General features: G+C 45.7%; 1 long non-coding RNA gene across 2 annotated transcripts in view; it reads left to right on the plus strand.

The window, feature by feature from the left end:
- Positions 1-4,221, plus strand: part of LOC114088688 (uncharacterized) — a 70,980-nt gene extending 66,759 nt beyond the window's left edge. For both annotated transcript variants that reach the window (XR_004618579.2, XR_011707280.1), the window contains one exon: positions 3,089-4,221. This is a non-coding gene — a long non-coding RNA (uncharacterized lncRNA). The remainder of the gene's footprint in view (positions 1-3,088) is intronic.
- The last annotated feature ends 7,034 nt before the right edge of the window (positions 4,222-11,255 follow it).

Raw genomic sequence — 11,255 nt, forward strand, 5'->3', positions numbered from 1 at the left:
CACCTTCAAATACATCTTGCATGTTTTGCAGGCTTTTCTAGCAGTTCTTGATAGAAAGGTTCATCTTCCAGTCTGCCTTGAGGGAGGCTGCCCCTCTGCACTGAAGGAAGAGGTTGCCTGTCAGTGCATTCTTGAACCTCTCAAGTGCAGGCTTGGGGCCCTACCATGACATCGATGGAACTTCTCCTCTGCCCAGTCTTTGCCCTTCTGCTTGGAGAGGAGCAGGGCATGTCCCAAGAGGATGAGTGTTGATGGTACACCCATTTCCCATAATTACTCCCCTCACCAAGAGCTGGGTGTGTGTGTGTGTGTGTGTATATGTATGTGTGTGTGTGTATGTGCGTGTGTGTGTGTGGGGGGGGGATCCTCTTCAATTATCTAAGAATCAAATACACCCAGTCTTTAATTTTTCCTTTCTTTATACAAAGGGGAAATTGTGCAGTCTCATTCCAGAAATCCTATTTTTCCCTGAGAACGTTATTCAATCCCACTCCTTAGGAAAGAATAAGGCTGACATTAAAATGCTGACAACATTTGCCTATTTCCCCAGAGTCTGGTTTACTTTATGGAAAACCAGCAAAGTATTGCCTGAGCCCAGTCTCAAGTGGGTGTGGTCAGCTTCCATTATTAGAATAGAATTCTAATCAGTTTGCAAATTAGATTATTTCTGAATCACAAACCTCCCCAATTTCAGAAAATGGGGTGCCTCATTTATTCATAGAATGGAAAAGTGAAGGAATGCACAGCTGGGTTCTAACCAGCTGGGATAAATACCTGACTAGAGCAGCACAGTTGGAGGCTTGGGTCCTCGGCTTGGTTTTCCGGCAAAGCCTTGGTCTTTGCTAAAGCATCACTGTGTTATAAGAAATGTAAAATAATGAAAGAAGTCATTCTTCGGGTGATTCCTTCTAAAATGGAGTCACCCTCCCAAGAATGGCTTCCTGAGAAAGCGGGAAAGGAATTTTCTGGGCTGGGGTGAACAAAGAAGGAGCAATCACGATGCGCCTCCTACTGGTCAGAGAGGGGAAGTCCCTCGGCTTAGAGGTTAATGACCGACAGGCGGTTGTTCACTGAGAACCATAGAAATAAAACGAAATTTCATGAATCCGGGAGGAAGCGGCTTGAGTTCCTAGGGAAGCTGAAATGAAGAGCTCAGATCGTAGGACTCCAGAGCCCAATTAAACAGCCACAGTTTACCAAGGCCACAGAGAGCTTTAATCTGTAGTTGTAAATCAACCCTCCTGAAGATTTCAAGCCACCAAACAGCTTAGGTAAAGCCTTGTAAAAAGCTATCTATTTAAAAAAAAAAAAAAAAAAAAAGATGAGTTTCTCATTCCAGTGGATCATCAAAAATATAATATGTATCCAAAGTCAACCATTTTCATTTTATACTAGTCATTCTATACCAATTATTTTGGGGACCCAGTGCTTGCTCATGCACACAATTGCCACCCTCTCTAAGGTCTCTTTCTGTCCTTCTAACTTGAAACTTCATCCTTAAAACTGTCCACACAAGGGACTGGGTTTGTAACTCAGTGGTAGAGCGCTTGCCTCACACACATGAGGCCCTGGGTTCGATCCTCAGCACCACAAAAAAATAAATAAATAAATAAAAAGATATTGGGTCATCTACAAAAAAGAAAAAAATAAACCCAAAACTGTGCATACAAACAGTTGCAGTGGCGCACACCTGTAATCCCAGTGTCCTGAGGCAGGAGGATTACAAATTCAAGGCTAATTTGGGCAATTTAGCAAGAACTTGTCTCAAAATAAAAAATGAAAAAGGCCAGGAATGTAGCTCAGTACCAAAAGGAAAGACAAAGAGAAAGAAAGAAAGGAAGGAAGGAAGGAAAACTTGTCCATGTAATGATTATAAAATGTCATTTTATTTTTAAACTATACATCTTCTGATATCTTGATCGCTAATGTGAAATACAATGAACAAAACATAAAAATGGAGGGTTGGGATATAGCTCGGAGGTGGAGCACTTGCCTAGCACTGCAAGGCCCTGGATTTGATGCTTAGCATGGAAGAAAAGACATTAAAATGGAAGAGTTACCATGTTTTTAGGAGTTTTAAATCCTGAAGTGTGTGTATGTGTGTATGTATGTGTGTGTGCGCGCGTATAATATATATAATATAAATTATTTTATATATAAATTATCTCTCTCTATATTTTTTGTCAGAAAGAGTTTGTGACCCAATAATTAGTCAAAATAATCTCCCCACATTTTCCTTGTCATTGGGCATCTACTGTCAACTGCTTCTGTCGAAGGGTGCAGACAAAGTCATCTTAGGACTTCCATTATTCAGACAAGAGCTGTTGTGTGATTCTTTTAGTTGTGAAAACATTGGACAAGTGGATACTCGTTGCTCTGAGTAGAAAGTGGCATAAAATTTTTATTTTTTTTAATTTTTTTAAAATTTTTTATTGTTGGCTGTTCAAAACATTACATAGTTGAGGGGAAAGGGAAAGTGGCATAAAATTTTTAACAGGTTGATGAAGCTCGGTGTTCCTAAGGCCTCTTGACAAGCAAAGCTGGTTGCTAGGGAGAAGGGAGATAAACAGTTCAGAAGCTCCTGGGGCAAAGTCTCAGGATCCCGGCCTTTGTTCTTGGAATTCCAAGAAAGGAGAACTTATTGGAATGGAAGAAAGATCATCACCAACAGCCCCAAGGGAAACTACAAGGGAAGTCTGGACCCGAGAGCAGGGGTGTGGTCTTAGGGTGGGAGAGGACAGGAGTTAATGGGAGTTCATGGGAGGACATACCTGAAGCCCACAGGTAAAGGTTAGTTGGCTGCATTCAGCTGTATTCCATACAGTTGGCTCAGGCTCTGGACAGTTGAAGATGTTCTGAAGGGTCCTGTTATGGAGGTAAGCACCTCCTTTGTGTCACACCTGGGAGGAAAGGGAAAGTCATGCGCATCCGGAGGGAGCTTCTCGGGGCCCTTCCTGGGTTTTCCACTTGTCAAGTACCGAGGATTTGCAAGCTCCTCTGTTAGCAGAACGCATTCTGCACACTCTCTACCCTCTCTCAGCAGCCATATTCTAGACTAAGTAAAGTTTTTATTTGCTTATACTCATAGGTGTGCGAGTTTGCATCCTGATGAACCGGAAAGGTTATGTTTACTACGCCTGGCTCAAGTCTCTGCCTCAGTCTTCCTGGGGAGTACATGCTGGTTCCAGCGTATGGCATGGCCGAGGAAGAAGTTCTGGATCCAACTGCCCAATGTACCATTGTGGTCCAAAAGAGCTTTGAACTGGAGCCTGGAATGTGGCCCCAGATGGTGGCCTAAGGGATCCAGACCTGGTCTCTGAACACCTTCACTTGTACAGAGCCTGAGCCTGCGGTTCAGAAAGACAAGAAAGAAGAAAGGAAGGGCCAGATTTCAGTTGCAACACTGAGTGCTTCCACAGCACCGCTGGTGGACGAACCTCTCTCTGGCTGGCACCTGCAGCAGGATTGACTCCCACGGACCTGACAGAGTGAGCTCTGGGTCCTTGGTCAACTCAGGGAGGAAGGAAGAATTCTTCGGATGGAGGCACTAGACTTCTTGCTAATAAGGACATGTAGGAGTTCTAGCAATTCACTAGAATAATTAGAGGCCCTGACTATATGTGTTGGTTGAAGCATATCAAACTAGCTACCAGTTCTCTTGCCTCATTTAGAGTCCCAAGAGTGACCCAGAAATTCCATTCATATATATTTATCCCAGAGAAGCAAAAACATATGCCCATCCAAAAACATGAAAGTTCATAGCAGCATTATTCACAGTAGCCAAAAGGTGAAAGCAACCTACATTACCTACCAATAGAAGGATGGCTAAATAAACTATAGTATATTATACAATAGCTATTATTTATCAATCAAAACAAAGGAGGGACTGAACATGTTACAATATATATATGAACCTTGAAATTGAGAGTTAAACGAAAGAAGCTAATCACAGATGTATTACAATCAGATGTGTTACATGAGTCATTTATTTATTTCCTTTGTATACTCCTTTGTATGCTTTAAGGTAATTTGACATTAATTCATCACATACCGGATTTTGCAATAAACCTTCAAGTCAGGTATTTGAATGTTAAGCCCAAAGAAGTAAATTGTTGGATATTTGTTTTAGATGGGTATAGTATTTTGCTTTCTTAGGATAATGCAGTGCTTAGCCATGACCATGTGAACCATGGTTTAGATTAAAACGATCTTTCTGTTTAACTGCTCTGATATCTGACTATCTTCTCTAGTTTTGGCAACTCAGCATAAAAATATTTTAAATTTTGGGGGTAGATTTTCCTTTTGTGGGAGTAGATCAGTCTGACCTATTGTGAGGCTTTTTAAAAATAATTATTAATACTTACAACAGTTACTTGAAAGACATCATCACTAATAATTTTAGGAAGTAGGGGATGGATGTATTTATCCCTGACCTGTTCATTGCTGAATCCACAACACAAAATTTTCACTACTTATTGGTGGACAGTTAATAATTTTTTCCCTAAAAGAACAATAAATACCCAGAATAGGCAAATCTGTAGATAGAAAATAGATTAGCAGTTGTCCAGGGGCTGGAGGTAAAGGGTAGGTTACCTGGATGAATTCATTTTGAAGGTGATAAAAATGTTCTATTATTGTGGTGAAGATTTCAGAATTCTGTGAAATGCTACCAACCACTGAATTGTACACTTTACCACTACTATTATTATTGTTATTATTATTATTTATCACTGAGCTATATTCGCAGTCCTTTTATATTATTTATTTTGAGACAAGGCCTCACTAAGTGCTGAGACGGGCCTTGAACTTGTGATCTTCCTGCCTCAGCCTCCAGAGTTGCTGGGATTACAAGCGTGCACCACCACAACTGGCAAATCATACTCTTTAAGTGGTTCATTGTGTGGTAGGTGAACTGTATCTCCATAGGATCGATGTTTTTAAAATATACATTTATATGAGGATGAGACAGAACTGTGGAAAACCAAGTTAAAAGGTATCTATATGAAGAAAGACCACTGCAGCCACGGGGAGCCAGTATAAGTAGACGGTCCACATACACAGATGCTTTCTCCAGGGAGAGACTGTCTGAAGGAGGTAGGCAACAAGAAGTTCAGCTGAGGTGGTGTGATCGCACAGCTACCAATGTGGTCACCACTGTCTCTAAAGATTTTTCTATGACCTTCTGAAATGCTCTGCCTCACACAGCTGCAAGCAGGCTAAAATATACCCTTGTCCTCCAGAACAGAATAAACCAACATCAACTGCCTTCAAACCTAAGAGCTGGCGGCACTGGTTCCTGGAGTCCCATGCTGCAGTGGTCATCTGAAGCTAAGCCGTTCCTAGAGGCTGGAGCTCATGGAGAGCCAGTGTAGACATTCCTGGAGCTTGCCCACGATGATTTCCACAGGACTGATTCCAACCTAGTCCTTTCTGCTGGAAGTTTGAGCACGGGTGCCGTGATATTATTACACCCTTCCTGTCACAGTTGGAGAGGGGCGGGAGGCACAGGGCATCCGGGGTTCTGTGAGGCTGAGCATATGTGCCTTTAAGGCCCTCTGCTCTCTCTGGCCAGCCCAAACCTGCCACCTGAGATCAAATGTCCTTAAATTGGAAATGTGTAAAGGGCAGCATTTGTCCTTGTTTTTAGGATTGGACTGTCCTTCTCAGTCCCCTTTCCATGTACATAATGTTGAGAGGCCTGGAGGGTGACCCCATGTCGGGCCCCCACTATCAGGCATCAACAGTCAGTGCTTGTAGCCCCTATTTCTATATCGCATTGTGGAAGCTACACGGCTTCCTGGTTTCCCTTTGCTGAAGTTGAGGCCAGTGATGGCCACCCTGAGTGCCTGCCCAATGGCACCCTGTGCCCTGGTCCCACATCCTAGTTACCAGTGGACAGAGAAGTGCAGATTCAGGAAGAGCTGGAGGGCCAGGCTCTGGCGGAACATTGGCCCCTCAGGTTGTGCCCTTCTCAGCTCCTGCTCCCTTCCAGAACTGGCTGGGTGTTCCTGGGCTCCACGGCTCAGAGATCATGGCCATAAACCCCACTGATGCAGGTCCTTTAAAGGGGTCTTCTGTGTCCTACCTGCACCATGCTGTAAAAAGATGTTATCCAGGAGCTGGGGTTGTGGCTCGGTGGTAGAGCGCTTGCTAAACATGTGTGAGGCACTGGGTCTGATCCTCAGCACCACATTCAAAAAATAAATAAAATAAAGGTATTGTGTCCATCTGCAAATTAAAAGAAAGAAAAGATGTTATCTAGATTCGAGCAGGGAGGTAGCAGAGATGGGTAGCAATGGCAGGGAGAGAAGAAATGGAGTGAAGTCTGATGGCCTCTCACCCGAACTGTCTGGACACCAGCTTGAGGTTGGAAGTTAAAGGACCAAGACCTTGTTTTTTTTTTTTCTGGCCCCATTTTCCTGGTCACTGTGTCATGTGAGGGGAGAATGGTAGCAACAACACTCTTAGTCACTGAATATTTGGGGAAGTTATTGTCCTCAAGATTAAATGTGGAGCTAGGGACTCATATTGTCACAGTTAATAAGGCAAAAATGGAAGCCTTAAAAGTTGCAAATGCCTAAGGTCATAGGTTATTGAGAAGTCCACTCTACCTCCACCTTTAAACCCCCCAGGGATGAATGAGGATGCCCAGTCAAGACAAGTGTGAGATCTGAACCTTTTCACTGACACTGGCCCCATCCTGGAGGCCACCAGCTGAACAAGGGAGTGGGGGCTAGGGACTTGGAACTTGACGCTCCGGGGAGCTGTTAGCAAGAGCTGAGTGACGGGTAAGCCTTGGGTGGGGGTGGGGAATTAAAAGGGTTTCAGCAAGATGGAGGGTGGGGAGCTGGCAGCCATGCTCCCTCTGCCTGCTGACATTTCTCCACCTCAAGTTGGGTGGTCAAAGTCCAGGAAACCCAAGTCACAGTCCTCGCCCTCAACACTCATGGGGCAGAGGAAAAGCCAGGAGCAAGTGGAGACAGAACTAAATATTTACAGCACAGTGGGACTTGGAACTTGCTCATTGGCAGCCCCAAGGCCAAATCTGGCCTGCAGATGGGTTTTGTTGGGTCTGATATTTTAAAATATTAAAAATATTTTTTAAAAAGGAGAGATTTCACAGGAACAGATTTCTGGCCTTTCTTGAAAAGTGGAAAACTCTTACGACACAGGGTGCGTGTCCCACCTGCTGGGGCCTCTGAGATGGCACCCTTGGAAGGCTTGTGCTGGCAGAGCAGACTCAGTGGTCGGGAACGGAAGGAATCTTGGGATTTGAATTCTAGGTGCCTGGAGGGCATCAGACAAGCTCTCCCCTTCCTGGGTACCCTGGAGGCAACTGAGCACGTAAGGTTGGTGCTCAGGGAACCAGAAACAAAGATCCAGAGGTGACCGGGGTCTGGCAGGAGGAAGCTGGGGAACTCTTGGGAACATGAGGAACATGGCTGGCTTCTGCTGCCCTCTTCTGTGATCCTGTCCCTCACCTGTCCCTCACCCTGCTCAGCATCCTTCCCTGGGGCTTACATAACTCTTCTTGGTTCCCACTAGGTTGGTGTTTTGTTTTGTTTTGTGTTTGGTTTGGTTTGGTACCAGAGGACTGGGGTTGTGGCTCAGTGGAAGTGCACTTGCCCTGGCACATGTGAGGCACTGGGTTCAATCCTCAGCACCACATAAAAACAAATAAACAAAATAAAAGTATCTAAAAAAAATTTTTTTGGGTACCAGGAAATGAACCCCGGTACCCTTAACTACTGAGCCACATCCCCGTGTTTTTTATGTTTTATTTTGAGACAAGTTTTCACTAAGTAGCTGAGGCTGACTTTAAACTTGCAATCCTCTGGCCTCAGCCTCCAGAGCAGCTGGGATTACAGGCATGCGCCACTGCATCTGGTGTCCCCTTAGTTCTTACTGGGCAGCGCTGGACCACAGCTTAGAGGATCAAGAAAGCAGAGACACACCCAAGCATGCACACACATAACTAGAGAGATTTAATCTTTAATTAAAAAAAAAAAAAAGCACAAAGTGTAACATGGGAGTTTCAGATCCTCTTTATGCTTCTCCTGTGGATTAATACATTTTTGGTTTGAGTTATGTGTGGGGGAGGTGCCACGATTTTTTCCACGTTTAGGGCCTTGAAGGGCTAAATCCAGCCCTGCTCTCCCCCTTCACGCTCAGCAGGGAGGATGTGGCCCACAGAGGGAGAGACTCAGGAAGGGCCCTCTGACCGCAGAGGGTGTGTGTGCCTGCTGGGGCTCTTTCTGTATGGCCAGAAAGCCCAAAACATGCAGCAACACGGAAAGAGAGGTATTTGCCTGAGTGACTAAGACATGTTCCAGCATTTTCCCACAGGCTCCTGCACATCCCAAAATAACTGCAGCCCTGGATCCTGACCGTTGGCATCTGATCACATTTGTATAAGGTTACAGAGCAGCGAGAGGAAGGCCGCACTCGCATGGGGGTTTGCAGGAATGCACAGCCCACAGAGGAGTCCCAGGCCCGGCTTCCTGGCTGGCTGGAGGAGAAATACCAAGGACAGAGACCACACAGTAACAGGAGTGCACTTGGCAGAATCCTGAGAGCACCCAGACCAGGTGGAGAAGCCCACCTTTCACAGATGGTGGAGGTGGGTGGGGGGGCAGGGAAGAGGCCTGGAGGGAGGAGATTACCAGAGGAAGCTGGAGGGAGTGCTGGCCCTAACTTCCATCTCCTGAAGAAACATCTGTTTAGTCTTGGAATCATAAGATCTTGAATCAAAGGGACTATTTTCTTCCTTTTTTGGGTGGTGGTGGGGATGCTAAACAGGAGTCCACCACTGAGCTATATTCCCAGCCCCTCAAAGGGACTTTAAAGAGCCCACTGGGAATCCAGGGCACCCATGTCCCCAGGTCTGGACAACACTGTGGGAATATGGTGTCAGGACAGACCTGCTGCCCCTCAGGCACTTACAGTCTTGCCAAGGAAATGGCTAAGACATTTAAGCATCGAGAAAACAATGGAGGCTGGCAAATAGGCCAAAGGGCACTGGGCATTTTGGCAAATTCTGAAAGGGAACAGAAGGTCCAAACAAGGAAGGGGTTTGCAAGATCTCAGGGTGGGCAAAATCTGGAAGGAGGGAGGGCATCAGGTATCACTGGTGGGAATGGGCTGGAGGAAGGGGTCGGCATTGAGGAGGGAGGAAGAGGGCACAGCAGAAAGCTTGGCAACCAAGCCCGGGGATCCAGGCTGCATGGGGCTTTAAGTGTAGACACCACCACTTATGGATGCTCAACTTAGAACAGGTTACATCCCAAGAAACCTATCACACTGAAAAGACCATGAAGAGCTGGGCGTGGTGGTGCATGCCTATAATCCCAGCGGCTCAGGAGGCTAAGGCAGGAGGATCATGAGTTCAAAACCAACCTCAGCAAGGCGCAGAGCAACTCAGTGAGATCCTGCGTCTAAATCAAATACAAAATAGGGCTGGGGAGGTGGCTCAGTGTCAAGTGCCCAAGTTCAATCTCTGGCACCCCCCAACAAAAAAAAAGAAGACCACAAATTGAAAATGCATCTACCACACCTGACCTACCAGACACAGCACAACGCACTGTGGAGCAGCAGTGGTGTCCCTCAGCGGGGAGCTGCCGCTCACTGCCCTGCCCGGCAGCAGGTTTGACGTCCGTATCACCGATTACTAGCTCAGGAAAAGATCAGAACTGAAGTGTGGTGTCTCCTTGAACATGTATCACTTTTGGACCATCCTAAGTCAAAGAAAGTTGAAAGTTGGGGGCCATCTGTAGTAACCCAAAGTCATTTGCTTCATGTGTTAGAACCCTGTGGGATTTTGAAATGGATGTAAAGATGCTCTCTAGGCTTGGAAGAGGTAAGAGGTTATTCTCACATTTCTGTGGTACTTTAATAGTCCTGGCCCTCCTGGCCACTGCAGCCCACTGGGCACTAAGGATTACAGAGCACTGTGGTGAGACTAAGGTGGCCTTCGATGCCTTGTGGATCGGGACTTAAATCCGGTCTCTGCTCTTGGGTGTGAAGTGAGCACATCACTTCCTGTTTCTCACCTGTTAAATGGGGGTGATAATAAGTCAACTCTTGTCTTCTGCCAGGCCCCACTTTCAGGTCTTTGCATTTCTGAATTCATTTAATCATTTATCTCCGTTTTACAAATGAGGAATCCAAGAAGAAAAGGGATCTGAAACTTCTCTCTCAAAGATTATCATACGTGAAGCTGTGGTTCGAGCCCGGTTCTGATTCATTTGTGCTCTTAACTGCTTCTCTAAAGGGTACTTGGATGGATACAAGGCCAAACTCCCTGATCATTGGTAGATTCTCAGTAGGTTTTGGCCCCCAATTCTACAGAGGCCAAGACATGTACATGAGTAAGAGCCTTGCTGGCAGCTGTACCCAGTCCCCACACAGGCCCAAGGAACACCAACTCTGGCAAGTGACCTGGCTCTGGATACCCATGCTTTCTCTAACTTGGACAACTGAAGATACTCTAGCTATTTACGATGCTTAGTGATGAAAATGCTATCAGCCTAATTTATTAACTAGTTGAGGAGGCTTAACTAGCATTCAAAGTCCATTGAGAATAGATGCCCAGGTCCCAAAAAGAAGTGGTCACACAGTCTTTAGTTCATTTTAAAAATAGTCTGGGAGTTTTCTTTTCCTACTTACAAGTTCAAGTTTCTAGAACCAGTGGCATGTCAGCCTGCCCTCCCCAAATGAGTTCATTCAGGAATGCTGGCAGACTCTCGTCAGGGTGACTTCAACCTTCCTCAGCAAGCTAAGAGTGGCAAGTACAGCAGTGTGTATTTTTGTGTGGCATCGTCAGGCACCAATATTAAACTCAGTACAGTCATGAGAAATTCAGCTCAGGGACTCTAAAGTCAGCGTGCTCGTTTGAGTTCCAAGGTCTCAGGCCTTTCTCTCCCTTTTCAAAAAATCTAGCACATCTCCACATTCTGGGACCATGGCACACAAAGAACTATCTTCTGCCCTAGTGAATCCTGAGTACATCTGGCCCCTAACCCCAGAGGTTTCTAGGAACCCAGTCTGGGAAGGAAGATAAACCTTGTCCCAGTCTAGTTTGGTGACTCAGAGGTATGACATAAAGATGATCCCAAGGCTCTCAGAGCACATTTCCAATCCCCGTGACCTAGACTCCACAGAACTTTGGCAATTGTGGAAACTGGCTTCCCTGTGCACTTGTGAACCATCCCGGTCAGCCCCATGGGGAGGCCAGAGAGCAGCCCCAGTCCAGGTGG

This window comes from Marmota flaviventris, chromosome 4 (assembly GCF_047511675.1).
Source record: "Marmota flaviventris isolate mMarFla1 chromosome 4, mMarFla1.hap1, whole genome shotgun sequence".
NCBI classification, from domain to species: Eukaryota; Metazoa; Chordata; class Mammalia; order Rodentia; family Sciuridae; genus Marmota; species Marmota flaviventris.